The following is a 15729-nucleotide window of genomic DNA, read 5'->3' as shown; positions in this document are numbered from 1 at the left end:
TGTGTGTTTTTTTTTAAATTTTCAGCACCACCCCTTATAAAATTGGTGATTAAAGGGTTAAAATCCTGGGGGAAAATGATTTTTTCACTACTGTTGATTAGAACTGAAGTTAATGAAAAGGTCTATGCAAAAAAAATTCAAAAATATATTTATCTAATATATTTTTAAAACCGTTAAAGTTAGGGGACGTTTTTGTCCCCGAACAACACATTAGGGGGTAAAATTTGCCCACAGTGTACCGTTGACCTATGAAAAATTTTAAAATCATATTAACAAAATTTATGTAAAATTAAGCTTATTGAGGAAAAATGATTCAATTTGTCCACATATTGACAAAGTTATGGCCAAAATAAACAGAAAAATTTCTCTCAGAGGACAAAAATGTCCCGAACAACGCATGAGGGTTAAACTTGGCCTGAAACACCTGAAGAGTCTGCCTCTTCTTCTTTGTGTCAGGAACACAGAGGCAGTGGCGCCACTGAGCACGCTTCCTGAGCGGCGGCGGTGAGCAAACATTGGTGCCGTGACAGCAGATGAAACAGGTCTGTGTGTTTGTTTGTTTAGCTGCTGTGCGCTGTGAGCGGCAGTCAGAACACAGCGGGCTGCGGTGTGGATGACGCTCACTCACCTCACCGTGAGCTCACACAGTTAAAAGCTAAAGTAAGCCGCATCAACTTCCCACAAAACACACACACAAACACAGGTGCTGCTCATTACACCAAAAACACACAAACTTCATGTCATTCAAAGCACCAGAGGTCACAGCTGCTTCCTTCAGAAAGATTCACTCCATAAAGTGTGACCAGCTACCAGAGGGGTTGATGGTAGCGTGGAAAGGGCCAATGAATTAAACCTGTTCTTTAACAGATTTGACACTGCGGTCCCGGTCCACGCTGAGTCTCCTGGTTTGGAACCTGCACTGCTCCCTCCCCTCCCCCCTCTTGACACCTCCATCACCTACAATGGCCCCCCACCCCCACCTCCAATCACCTCCTCTAATGGCCCTCTTCTGTCTGTGCACTCCCCTCCTCTGCACTCTCAGTCTCCACTCTTCACACCTCTCCAGGTTAGAAGACAGCTGAGCAAACTCCCCACCAGCAAGGCTGCTGGACCGGATGGTGTTAGCCCTCGGGTCCTCAAAGACTGTGCTGAACAGCTCTGTGGAGTGCTTCACCGGGTCTTCACCATGAGCCTGAGTCTCCAGAGGGTCCCTGTGCTGTGGAAGACGTCCTGCATAGTGCCGGTGCCGAAGACACCGCGGCCCAGTGGTTCTTCGGACTACCGACCAGTGGCACTGATGTCACACATCATGAAGACCCTGGAGAGACTCATTCTGGAACAGCTCCGGCCTACTGTTAGGCCTCACCTGGACCCTCTCCAGTTCGCCTACCAGCCCCAGCTGGGAGTTGAGGATGCCATCATCTACCTGCTGAACCGTGTCTACAGCCACCTGGACAAGCCAGCGAGCACTGTGAGAGTCATGTTTTTTGACGTATTTTTTGATGTATCAGCAAAGGTGGAGAGTCTGAGTACAGGACTGTGGTGGACAGCTTTGCTACATGGTGCGAGCTGAACCATCTGCTGCTCAATGTGGCAAAGACAAGGGAGCTGGTTGTAGACCTGAGGAGGACCAAGACACTCATGGCTCCAGTTTCCATCGGTGGGCAGAGTGTGGACATTGTGGAGGATTACAAATACCTGGGAGTGGTGTGACAATAAACTGGACTGGACTAAAAATACTGAAGCCCTCTACAAGAAGGGCCAGAGCCGCCTCTATTTTCTGAGGAGGCTCCGGATCTTTTATGAGTCTGTGGTTGCCAGTGCCATTTTGTTTGCTGTTGTGTGCTGGGGCAGCAGACTGAAAGCAGCGGACACAAACAGACTCAATAAACTGATCAGAAGGGCCGGTGATGTTGTGGGGGTGGAGCTGGACTCCCTGACAGCAGTGTCAGACAGAAGGATGCTGTCTAAGCTGCAGGGGATCCTGAAGAACAGCTTCCATCCTCTCCACCACGTGCTGCTGAGGTGCAGGAGTACTTTCAGTGCCAGACTGATCCCTCCCAAATGCACCACTGAGCGCCACAGGAGGTCCTTCCTTCCTGTGGCCGTCAAACTGTACAACTCCTCCCTCTGAGATCAGATCTAACACACTGTCTTGTAATCATATCCATATTGGATTTATTTAGACGAGATCTTACTGCACACAGTACAAGTTGTATTGTATTATATATGACTTCAGTCTTCACTTGCCTGGATTTAACTTGAATGTTTTTTAATGTTTAGAATTTATTAGGTTTTATTTTTATTTTACGCTTATTATTTTACCTTATTTATATTTCTAACCTGTCTTTTTTGAGCATACATGGAGCACCTGGAATGAAAGCAATTTCCCCCTGGGATCAATAAAGTAATTCTGATTCTGATTCTGAACTTCATATCAAAGTGTTCATGGTCACATGATGTTTCATGTTTCTGTACTTTCAGTGTTGCATTTTTAATGCACCTGTGAGGCGAGTTTTTCTCACAGTAACACAGTAAAGTGAAAACAGAACTTTGTCTCATTATTTCTCAGGAAAAGAACTGGGTGATTTCTGATGTTCTTAACCACCGGAGGAACATGAAAGCAGAGCGCCTCTGATGGATTTTAACATGAGCCATCGGCCTGAAAAGTTTCTGTGAAATGCTGTGAAACTCAGTGTGTGTTCACGTTTCTACACAGAATCACAGCAGGAAAGATGAGAGGACATCAGCAGCAAGGTGTCTTGCCCAAGAACACACAACAGGAGGAGTTGGGATCGAACCACCAACCTTCCGGTTATTGGACAACCCTGCTATACAACTGCGCCACTGCTGTCCCCTGCTGTTTTATTAATCTGACAGAGCGATCGGTCTTTAGTGGATAATCAATAGGAACCCACTCAGATCAGCAGAGCTTCTTCATCATAAAGCAGACTCAGAGCATAGTGCTAGCTCGTTAGCAGGACAGCTGTCCTGCTGAGGGACACACTCATCGCAGCCAATCAGATCGTCTGAACCAATCAGAAAGTTGGTCAGATGCCGAGTGAAGGTGAAACAGCTCAGCGAGCGGCTGCTCCGCCTCCTGACTGTGACCAACAGCAGGAGGCACCCTGAACCTCATAGAAACTCACATACAACCTGAGGTGGAACATCTCATCTTCAACCAGCTGTATCATTTACTGGTTACCATGGCCACCGGCTGCCCTCTCCCAACACTGGAAGAACTGCACAGTTCCCACTGCATCAGGAAAGCCTACAACATCCTCACACATCACATATCACACCCGGCTGTTTAAACTGTTACCGTCAGGACAGCGTACAGAACAACCAGCAAGGACAAAGACACTGAAACAGAGCATCACACAGGTTGTCCTGTTTGTAAGGGACAGCAGCTGATTGGTCGAACCATCCTTCAACCATGGAGAAACCACAGTAGTCCGTTCACTTATCTAACTCCAGGCGTATCTCATTGTCCCGCCCATCACTATTCGTTGCTGGCATAAACAAACTAAGACAAATTATTTATCATTAATAAATAATAATTTTTGTACCAATTAAATTAAATTGGATAATTTCCCACAACCCACCTGATGAGCTCTAAGAAATGGATGGATGGATTTCTCATGAACAATCGAAACAGTGTCAGGTGAACTAATATTTAATACTCAGCAATGGTAGCAGCGCCTATGGAATAATGTATATACACACAGTGTGTAAATATATTTGTGTGTGTCATGCCTGACACGCCTGTGTCAGCAGTCTGCTGTTTCTAAATGAAGCTCCTCCTCTGTTGTTTGTCTGCTTGGTGACATCAGAACAATAATTTCAGGCAGATAGACAAATGTTTTTGGCCTGATTTTACAGCAGGAGCAGGGGAAATAAAAACATATTTATTATTGCAGGATGAGGAGAGGATTTATTTCACAGCTGCTCAGCTCACACTGACTGACGGAGAACAACAAACTCAGTCATTCTCTCCTCTGCAGTGCTTTCCTTATTTCTGCCTTTGCATACGGTGGTAAGATTACTCATTTTTAATAGATTATTATTTTTTGTTGTTATTTTAAGTTAGGGACATTCTTTTTCTTCTTCTTCTTATTGTAGACTGTGACTTTAGTGGACTGATATCATTTACAATGAGAAGCATAATGAACACCACGTACCATCACCGTGGAAACAACAACCAAATGTAGCCACCATGTTTTACACGCAGTGATGACATCAGTGTGTGATCAGCTGTCTGAAGCAGGCAGAGTTCAGAGAGGACGCTTCAGTCTAAAACATGTTCATCAGCAGCTGATCCCAAGATTTTAACAGAAACGATCACACATCCACATGAACATGAAAATCAGCCCTCAACAGTGATGTCATGAGAAATTGATCTGTGTTTTCTCAGCATGAAAGAGGATCAGCTTCTACATACAGCATGACTATATAAAGATCAATGTGCTGCACTGACATGGATCCTGTCTGAGAGAGTGTGAATCACAGGCGTTAATGACTGGGAACAGCAGGTCATGTGATTGATATTCAGTGTTAGAGTGAGTGTGTGTTTATCTTCCAGTAATGTCTCCTCAAAGATGGCTGAGATCAGATGATACTTTAAAGGACACTTTCCTAAACTGTGTTTATCCATGTTCTGACTGCAGTTCAGTCATTTATCAATGAAAGCTGGTATTTTAAATGTGCCCTGAATTCACACTGACGGACCCTAAATGAGGCTTCAGGATCAAACATTCCAGCTCCCCAGCAGCTCCTCCAGCAGCCAATCAGAAGCAGGCTGCTGATGGCGTTGACAAAAAAAATGTCTTTGGGCTTCTGTGACACATTATTTATTACAAACCTTCTCCAACCATCAGAAATTTATTGATTTGACTTCCTGCAACTGTATGATTCCATTTCTGTTCAAACTACGACATCAGAGGTTTCTAAGCAACAGCTCTGTGTGCGTCCCTTTCTCAGGTCAGTGCCCCCAGCAGCTCACAGGTCACCTGACGATGGTCTCCAAGCAGACCATCTGATCGCCGTGGTGACACATTTACAGTTCATGCTCTGCTGCTCTGTGCACACACACTAACTTTCCTGACCAACAACAGTGCACACAATCCACACACATGACCAGCCTTCAGCACTGAGGCTTTCAGGGCCGCAACAAACAAACCCCACACACACAGCTTCTACCAACAACAAAACTTCCAGCTGCAAAGTCTGACAAACAGAAGCCGCTCACATAGTGAGAGGTCGCTCACTTCCTGCTGACCCTCTGACCTCAGCTCTGTTGGTCAATCAGCCAATCAGGCTCTTTCTCCTCTAAAACTCCTGAACCCTCCAGGTCTGCTTTACTCCCTGCCTGCTGTTTGGCAGTCACGTTCTCCTGCTGATGGAGGAGGAGGAGGAGGAGGGGGGCAGATCATGTCTTTATCTCCATGATAATGTTCTCTCCAAGGTGAGTGTCAGAACTTTAGAGCGTCAGCGCCAGGAAAACAAATGAGACCCCTGCCACGGTGCAACATGGAGCCAGAGCACCAAACAATCCTCCGGCATGATAAACCTGCAGAGATGAGAACGTTCAGACCTCAGTCTGAAGCTTCGGCTTCTGAGAGGAACAAATACAGAACAGCTGTAGGACATCTGTGGTGAAACCTAATTTATGAATTCAAAAGGAATTGAACCGGCGATCCTCTACCCACATGACCTGCCTGTTGCCGTAGAAACAGAGCTGATGCTCCTGCTGCAGCACATTAAACAGATAAGTAACTAACAGGAGCGCAGTCGATACCAAACCCAGAGAAACAATGAAAAACAAGCAGCAGTGCCGAACACGTCGTCCATCACTGTCTCAGTCAGAGTAAACAGCAGCTACATCACACACACACCCCAACAGCATTTGTGGAAGAAAACCAGGTTTGTTTGTTTTTTTGATTTTCCGATATTTTTTGATTTTTGATTTTAATTTTTCTCCTTACAGGTACCAGCAAACCATGAGAACCATTAATCTTTTAGGAACCAGTAAACCATGAGAACCAGCAAACCATGAGAACCAGCAAACCATTGGAACCAGCAAACCATTAGAACCAGCACACCATGAGACCCAGCAAACCATGAGAACCAGTAACCCGTGGGAACCACAGTGATGTCCTCTGCGTCAACCAGAACCTTCTGATAACTTTTATTGTCCATACTGCCATATGTGCTAAACACAGAGAATCAAAATACTCTCAACCCCACAACATATATCTTAAGCCAAAGCCAAAGCAAACAATGAGACCTTACAGACCCCTGTCCACTATATGACTGACCCACTGCAGCGCTCTGCAGAGCCACAGAACCACAGAGGAGCAACAGGAGGTCAGGTGTGTGTGTGTCACTGTATCCTGCTGTTATGTAGAAACAAGGTGAGTTTCTCCTCTCAGCTCCACACCTGCTGCTGTAACACACTCACTGCTGTCCAGGTGATCATACTGACCTGGTAACACTGATGGATGTCGGTTGTTCCTCTCTGTTGCCTCGGTTTAAACTCTGTGTTCTGCTGATTCTAACCAGACTGTGTTTGATTCGAACCGTCTGAACACAGCAAGTGCAGGACAGTGTGTGTGTGTGTGTATATATATAGTAGGGGTGGGACAGTTCAGGAAAAAAATCTAAACCGTTCGGTACACGTGTTTCGGTTCGGGGCGCATGTTCTGTTCGGTTCTGGACATGCGCATCAAGTGATACAGGGAGGCATTCAGGGAGGATGTAAATAGCATATTTCAATGGCAAAAATAAAAAGAAAACCACGGACATCAGTACTGTTAGCATTGCATAGCTTAGCGTAGTCATAGAGTTTAGTCTATCCAACTAGCATGTCGTTCTCTGTCCGACGGTGGGAGTATGTGCGCACACGTCTGTGTTTGTGTGTCTCTGTGCATGTGTCTGTGTGTACACGCATCGTGCCTCTGTGTGCAGAAAGCAGCGGTGAATTGTAAATGCACAACCATGCAGAGACAGAAATGACATGCCATGCAAATAAGATAAATAACATGAGCTGTTTAGTTTGGTTAATAAAAGAACAAGGTGTTCCTGTTCTATAGGAAATGTTGTCTCAAATGGCTTCTGTTATGATCTGGTGCTATATAGAAATTAAAAAGAAATGAAATTGACTTAACCTGATAACATGATAGGGAAAACACTGAACTGATTCTTAAATATGGTAAATGTTGGATAATTAGAATATATATTTTGTGCTCATCTGTGGTATTTCCAGAGTGTTAAAAGTAGAAAAAAACTCAACATTGTAAACTGAACCGAATTGAAAACCGTGACCTCAGAACCGTGATACGAACCGAACCGTGGATTTAGTGAACCGTTCCACCCCTAATATATTATATTTACAGTGTGTAGTTACAGTGTGTGTACAGTTCAGGTTCTGGTTTTACTCTCAGGCTCAGGTTTTAAACATGCTGGAGTCTTTATGGTCCAGCAGCCTGACGCTGAAGTCTAGAGTTTGTTATCTTTACTCTCACAGTGGGATGCTCTGATGCTCGGCTCTGAATGACGCTGACCCTCCTCTCTCAGTCTGGTGTCTGAGAGGCTCGGACCCCCTGAAAAGCCTGTTCTGCTGGATTTCAGATGAGCTGATGGTTTGGATTGTTCCTGTGAGGATGCTGTCACGACTATTTCTGGGTGGTATTGTGGGAAAGCTGGAGGAAGCAAACAGCCACACAATGCTGCTGTCAGCTGCTGCTCGTTTCCAGACAGATGCAGACTGTAAAGGCCTCTGGCTCATCAGCCATGTTAACGTCCTGCTGCTCACATCTACCTGAGCCCCGCTGAGCACTGTGGGTAACCAGGCTGAAAACTCTGCCTCACTCCTCATTCTGTTGGCCTAAGCTAACCTCTGACTGCACGTCACAGCCGAAACAAACCTTTTCCAACATTTAGTCTAAAACCATGTAAAGTCACCTGAGCTCGGAGCGCAGGGACATTCTCACAAGGACAGAAACCCTCTGAGGGACGTCCTGCAGGTTCATTTCTCTCCAACAGAAAACTGAACATCATTTAGAGCGTCGAGGGATTGTTGATGCTTCATTAGTTTGTATCTGATGGAAGCAGCTTCACAGCTGATGAATGAATAACGTGTGGATCTAACCAACCCTGCTTCTGACTAAGTGTTGGGGGAAAAATCGTTCCCCCTAGTTCGGGCTGCAAACAGACTCGGAGACAGAGACAGGTTTACGCAACTTGGCCAAGGAGAAGTGCCTCACCGGAGTGCAGACATTTCTGACTTTTCCGGGGTTGCTTCCTTTATTTATACACAGTGTGGATATCATATGGGTGTAGACATCTGTAAGCATGTTTCCTGAGATAAGTATAGCAGAAAAAACGAAAACACCAAATAGGGTAATGAAGCATAAATGGGGAAGCATAAATGGGGGTGGTCAGTACATTTCCACTGAATCTAACATAGTTTTCTTCTAACATTTCCCTCCTGCTGTAACTTAGTTACACATGAATAGATCATTATTTACATGAGCTGCTTTTCAGAGCACTTTAACAATCATCAGTAAACTACTACTTTGTTTCCATTTTCAGTAGCCACATCATTTAGTCAAGTGTCAACATAGATAAGCAGTAGTCATAATCAGGTGTTAATGAAACAGACAGGTGGGGCGAAAACCTCCTTTGCATAAGGCAAAATTCCCCCTCCGACCTAGCACCATGTGCTACGGTCACCATCAGGCTGTACTGTTGTCACTAAAAAGACAAAACAAGTTTTTACACCTCATTGTTTTCTTCTTCTGTCACAGGATCTTCATGTTCTAGTAGGGGATGCAATGGGCTCTATGCAGCCATCATTTCCGGGATTGATGTAAGGATGGAACGGTATTTCCGGTCGGACTGTGCAGACGTGCCAGGAACATGGCAGAGTGTAAGTTCACTCGGGGCCTTTTGGAGTTACCAAAGTTTTCTGTTAACGATGTACGTCGTATTGTAAGAACATCGAGTACAACGCCACAGAGTAAGCTTGAAAAGGGTTTCAAGTTCTATGCGTCCTCGTATCTCTGCAATTTCGAAGGTAAGTTGTCAACGCTAGCTCTAGCTAGCCTGCGCTACTAGCCTAGTGATGTGACTGGTGTTTTTTTGTCATGATCCGTCCTGCTTCATTTTAATCATGTTACTAGAATTGCCTCGGAAGTTATTGTTAGAGACAAGACCAGTGTTGTGACAGTTTATAAGAACAATTTCAAAGTTTAGCTGGTACAGGTTGTAATGCATTATTTGTAGTCTTGTTTCATTAATGCAGAACATGACACCACTCAAATGTGCATTTTAACTGGAGTTAAAATTAAGTTCAAAGAAAGCTTGTTCATTAGAACTATTGCATTACTTGGTTCATGTGCAATACTGCACAAGAATGAGACAGTATAGCCAAGTATGCCAGTAGGCGGGTGATGCAGAACAGCACTAATGTTACATGTGACAGGATATGAGTGGCTTACACCACTAACAACCTGACAGGAGAGGTTTGCTCCTATTGCGGTTATTGATTTAGTTTTGAACATTGTATTTTTGCCTCTGTGCGTTTCAGATGACATTACGTGATTCACAGCCAGATGTGCTGATTTCCAGCTACTGCACTTGTGTAGCGGGTTGTGGATCTGGAACCACTTGGTTGCATTGCTTTTCCAGACAGCTCACTATTCTGAATGTGGCATGTCTGTTGTCCCTCCAGTCCTTTCATGCACAGAGACGGAACAGAAGTGGCATAAACCGCGAACAATGGTTTGTATCATTTAAGTATCTAATGCTTGTGTCACACTTACCAGTCACTTTCCTACCACTGTTTCAATAAACAGGGGGTGAAACCAGGATGCCATGGTTGTTATAAAGCCCAAACCAGGTGCTACTTCAGCCAGTGGAGTTAGGTATGTAGATGCAAATTTAATTTAACAGTGTGTTTGCTATTGATTGTTGATTGATATTATTCCTTTTTGCTGTTGCTGTTAAATGTCTGTGTACACAAATAATGTTGACTACCTGTTATTTCAGAGCTGCACTTTACAAGGCCTACAGCGGTGAGCTCCCAGTTCCCTCTACCCTGGACCTGCCTATGCTGGAATGAAGGCGGAGTCTCTTCCACTAATCTGCCAAATGAACATCTCAGCTGACAAGCCATGCATAAGTGAATTCAACACAATAATAAAAACATGAAATCAAGCATTTTAAAATATAGTCATTTATTTTGTTAATTGTATTGTTATTGTACATTGTATTCTTTGTATTTCATTTCATTTGTATTCATTGTATTTTTTGCAAATGAAAGTAAGAAAATCATTACATACTGTTTCTTTTTTTAATGTTTAGATTAGCCATTTCTTGCCCAGGCTTTCACCAAGGGACCATTTTGATAGTTCACCAAAAGACAGGCAACAGTAAAAAGTTGGTTAATGCTACCTGTAAGTGCAAGGGGTATCACTGTGCTGAATATGAAACAGTACAGGCACGGCTCCAGACCGCAGTCGTCGTCTTCCAGCCGGAGTGGGAGACTCGATCAGATCACCAGGAAGAAAGTGTCGTGAACACACTCGGGAACTACTAGTGACTATGAAACGGTCTCTCCTGATGTTAATTACCCACCGTCTCTGTAACTCTTCATCTTTCGGGAAAGTGTGGAAACTCAGGTACGAATTACACCTAGCTGATGCTGTGCAGAAAGGCACACAACAGTGGTGGCTAGAGCTGCTGTCCTCACGTTTTTGAAAGGATAATTTTGTGCGTTTACATGTCATATTTATATGTAGAGGTGGCTAGAGTTAGACGCATAGTAACAAAAAAACACAAAAGTTTGCAGCGAAGATTGACGAGCAGTGATGAAAAAAGATAAGCTAGCATAGTGTGTGCAGTCCAGCGCGCATTCAACAGTTACCGGATGTTTGCATGCATCCCGACCTTTCAGCGGAAATGACGTCACGTTCCTGCGTGCATAGCGGGCATTAAACAGCCAGTAGTAGCTGTTCTACTGGAGAGACTGCATTGTTGATAAGGCGAACAATCAGGGCTCGGGATACAACAACATCCGCATAGAGTTAGAATAGAAGTAAGAACTGCCAGAGACAATAGAATAGAGGACACCAATGTTTTATACTTTCCAAAAACATCCATCCATGAATCCCACATTGAGGTGTTTACACCTGAGTGCTCCATTTTACTATTTAAACTGCGGAGGCCTTCTATGGCTTGAGTGAGGCTTCCGTCAGAGGCTGTGTTGTTAGGAATGAAGATAACAGCATTGTTCTCCAAAAATGGCGCGCACACCTTCTTTTGCAAGTAACATGTCTAAAGCCATGCGGTTCTGGAAAGCCATGAGAGAAGTGGCCGCTAACTGGCCATGTACTGCTTCAAATCCATCCTCGAATTCCGAGTCCAATTTCCTAGTCTCTGGACATTGTAATGCACATAGTTAATTCTGTCAACATTCTTATTAATAGTGCACCACCAGCAGAGAGATGATTCAAATCCTGCTGCTACTTGGTCAACTAATTTATACTCATCTGGCACGCCACGGGGTACTCCTATGGCATCAATGTATGTGGGGTCACTTTGTTTTTGCCATTCTTGGGATCTCTTTCTTCGCTGCCAGTGGGCTAGAAGAGTGTTTCCCAATCGGTGATGGATTTCTATGGCTGTGGTTGGAATAACCTGGGTTGGTAAGAGCAAAGTTATTAAAGCACAAACACCAGTGACATTATGTGGCAATCTGTCATAGATTTGTTTTTTTTCACACCACCACCAGATGTCAGCCCTAGACACTGGTTTGAAAGTACCCTTCTTTACTGTCTGAATAGCAGTACAGTTTGTAGAATTTAACAGGCCTAAACGTGGACCTTTGCCGGTCATACTTTTGACGTAGTGTCACACACTACTGGGTTTGCTGATTTAATCAATCCTACATCTGTAGGTCCTGTGGACCACAATCCTTCCGGTATATCTGCCAATTCTTCCGGAAGTGAAGTCAGAAAAACATATTTTTGTCAGTCATCCAGCCGTGTTCTGGGTGTGACTCTTACAGTCCAACCTAGATGCAGGCATTGGGTGCCATTATCGGCCTTCTCCCAACACTGTGCGTCCTTGGAGTGATAGAGCAATCTTACAGCTCTCTGGGCTAGTAGTCCCAGATCTTTCCATTGTGATGTGACAGGTTGGATGACAGATACACGTGGTTGATAACCTCTGAACAGTTTGTACTGTTGTTCACTCAGTTTAACAGTTACAACGGCTTCACCTTGTGGTGCCACATACAAATGCTGCAAATACACTCTTTGTGGTGCAGTCTGCAATTTTGAGAATTGTGAACCATAGTCTTGATCTGGTCCAGGTGTATTCTTGTAATACATAGTGCAGTGCATCATTGTTGATGGGATCTGTTTTCCTGGATGAGCTATTGCCGCTTTTTTAAGTAGTTCATCTCCTACATGAGGTCAATCTAAGTCCAATGCCCAATAGTAATGTGGAGCGCCGGTGGCCATTACTGCATTTTGATTGGTTTCAGGAAAAATTTCTGCTTTCATGCCAAGTGGTGTGGATATGATGCAGATGTTTAATTTGTGCATCACATCTCTTCCTAATAGGTTCACTGGACAACTTCGATCAACAATAATGGTACCTGTGGTGGTTTTTCCTGTCTCAATGTCCTCAATGTCTAATGGTTGGGACACTGCTTGTCTAGTTAAGTGTCCTGTAGCTGATTTTATAAACAGAAACTTTTTTGATGCTTTATACCGAGGTGGTGGTTCAGTCACTACAGTACGATCTGCTCCAGAGTCACATAAACATGTGTAATTTTGTCCACCAATTTTAATTTCCCTATAAGGGGTGTGTGAGTCATCACAGTCAGCCACCAGTTGCTGTATGTTAAACACACGTTCTTCCCCTTCTGTGGGTGGCGGGGTGTCTGGTGCTAGTCACGCTTCCTGTTTTTCACTCTCATCACGCTTCCTGTTTTTGCAGTCATGTGAGAAGTGGCCTTTTTTGTGACAGTACCAGCATGTGTCATCTCCAGGTTGTGGTCTGGTCGGTCAAAAACCGAAACCACCTCTGTTACTTCCTCTTCCTCTGCCCCGGCCACGACCTCTTGGTTGTGGTTGAAAGCAGGGCCGTTTCTAGACAGGCATGTATGAGGGGGCAGTCAGAAATGTGAAGGGGGCATCATGTGTACACTTCATGTTAAAGCACTTTTTTCCTCTGGTCTTATAGTGACAATATGTTCCTTGCTGAATTGGGTTGTTAGCTGTGTCCAAAGCCAGCCTGGAAAAGTGGATTGCACTTTGTCAGGCTTTTATCTTCAGACCTGTCCAACTTGTGAGTCCCACCTGAAGACTAAGCTTCTGCTGGTATAGCTCTGAAGGTCACTGAGGCATGCAATCCCCCTGACCACTATAAGGTGGCGATCCCTCAGGGGAAACCTGAAACATAAACATTGAATAAATAAAATATCCTTAATCCAGATTTTATTCATCAACAACATAACATTTATCTGGATGGTCTCGTTCTCAAAAACATGTAATCTAAGGTAAGTTTAAGTTTACAAAACTAAAATATATAAAGCACAGCAGATGTAATGTTTTCTCTTTTTTATTATTTGTTTGTTTTATTTGTATTTTTTAAAGCACTCTACTCCTGTCCACTTTACAACCACAGTCTCCTATTTCCCTTTGCAAAAACTTTCACATAAAATGGATGCATTGCAGTGTCTGTGTCCTGCTAGGGCTGGAGTGGAAATTAAGTAAGCTGGCTTTGTAGAAACTGCAGTGGTGATCTGAAACAGAACAGTGTAGAACTACAGTCTGAGGCGGGGCTTCACACAGGGCTCTGTCAGACAGCGGTCATTTGTCTTCAGTCTGTCACATTCAGCGGACGTGGACACGTCTCTGTGCTTGTTGTAGAGCTGGGAGCATGCTCCACGAGAACAAAGAACTTTCTCCTCGCTCCCGAGGTGGCAAGAACAAGAACAAAGTTCATTTCGGCGTGGAGTATTCACACTCCCCGAGATGCGTGTGTGCAGCTTCTTCAATGTCTTTCCTCTCCGTAACCACACTGAAACCTGTCACTACACCGTTAGACTACATGCTGACTCATTTGCATACGGATGCTGATTGGATGTTTACTCAGGGTGTGTGTGCACTGCAGCCTGTGAATACACACAGCGGACAGACAGACACGCTAATAAAAAGTGCCCCTTCTTGACAGATTTTTCCGCTACCAATGATAATTTTTTCAATGCGTAATATATTAAATTTGTGAGTATATTACATGTGCTTTCTCAACGTCTAAAAATTTCATTTGAGGGGGCAAGAAATTTATTTGAGGGGGCACTGCCCCCTCTTGCCCCTGCCTAGAATCGGCCTCGGTTGAAAGCGGGCAAGAGCAATCGTCTGTGTCAAAGTGGAAAATACCACTTCTTCTGATAATGTTCATGTGCATGTGTGGCCCATTGTTTGGCCTCTTCTGCAGTGCCAGTATTTTGAAGTACCCAGTACTTTTCCACATATTGCCTTATGGGCGGTTAGAGATTTCAAATATACTGTCTCTTTAGCTGTTGTTGAAAAGCAGTCTGGATTAATTTCTACAGTCAAATTGGAATGCCGTGTAAAAATGGGGAGAAAGCGATCCATGAACTGACATGGTGTCTCATCATCTTTTTGTTTAGTATCTGTAATTTGGTTGCAATTTCCTCTTTGTACGAGAGTCATATCTATCATATAGAGCAGCGGTCCCCAAACTTTTTTGCACCATGGACCGGTATCATGTAAAACAATACTTTCACGGACCGGCACAGAAAAAAAAAAACAAAAAAACAAAGTGCATAAACAGACAACTTACTCTTATGCTTAATTAGTGGGAGCCTTTAAGCTTTCTCAGCAATGAGGCGGTCCCATCAGGGGATAATGGGAGACAATGACACCCGAAGTGTGTTTCTTATGTCCAGTCCACTCCGTAATTTTGTTTTGGCCATCATTAATTGCTTCTGTCCTTCTTGTTCATGTTTTCTTCTTTCAAAAAACTCCATGGCTTGTCTTTTAATGCAGGGTGCTCAGTCTCGCAGTTTTGAAGGCTTCGTTGCCTCATTTGCGAGTCTGTCGCCACATATCACTCAGAGCGGACTTGGTGTGTCAGACTCAGATAATGAATAATATATGTTTTGCTCAGTCTTTCTGTGTGGCCCGGTACCAAATGACCCACGGACCGGTACCGGTCCCCGGCCCGGTGGTTGAGGACCACTGATATAGAGGATTCAATTGGTTAGTCAGGGACACAGCAACACTGCCTTGCTCAAGGCATTGTCCTTGAGCGTTACCGCCATTAAAATTACCTCTAACGCGACAATATTGACTACCCAAAATTAATCCTAAAATCTGTACATTTCCAGTCCATTCAGATGGAAACTCATTCTGAGGCCTTCCACAGCCTCCTGCCATGCCTGGTAGCCCTCCTGAATTGGAGGCACCCCTTCACACGCTTTACGCATGTCGCCTTGTGTCCATGGCCTAAACACCAAGACTGTTGGATTCTCATCATTTCCATGTGGATTAGCTACTTCCACCATGGGACAGTTCAACTGTGAATTCATGTCTAAGCAGTCATCGTCGGTCTGGTCTGAGTCAGTGTCACTGTCTTCCCAATTCCCATTACTAGGGTGGAATTTACGGGCTGCGGCTACTAAGCCGTCGG

The 15729-nt window shown here is 44.2% G+C and overlaps 1 protein-coding gene and 1 long non-coding RNA gene across 2 annotated transcripts in view; one reads left to right on the top strand and one right to left on the bottom strand.

The window, feature by feature from the left end:
* LOC114426772 (potassium voltage-gated channel subfamily D member 2-like) overlaps positions 1-15729 on the bottom strand; it is a 117219-nt gene that overhangs the window by 61273 nt on the left and 40217 nt on the right. The gene's annotated exons all lie outside the window — the stretch shown is intronic.
* Positions 8888-10229, top strand: LOC114427078 (uncharacterized). The gene is made up of 4 exons (XR_003669425.1): positions 8888-9076; positions 9590-9783; positions 9858-9926; positions 10051-10229. It is a non-coding gene; the product is annotated as an uncharacterized LOC114427078 (long non-coding RNA).

The sequence above is a fragment of the Parambassis ranga genome, chromosome 2 (genome assembly GCF_900634625.1).
Source record: "Parambassis ranga chromosome 2, fParRan2.1, whole genome shotgun sequence".
Classification (NCBI taxonomy): Eukaryota; Metazoa; Chordata; class Actinopteri; family Ambassidae; genus Parambassis; species Parambassis ranga.
This window is presented reverse-complemented; position numbering and strand designations above follow the sequence as displayed.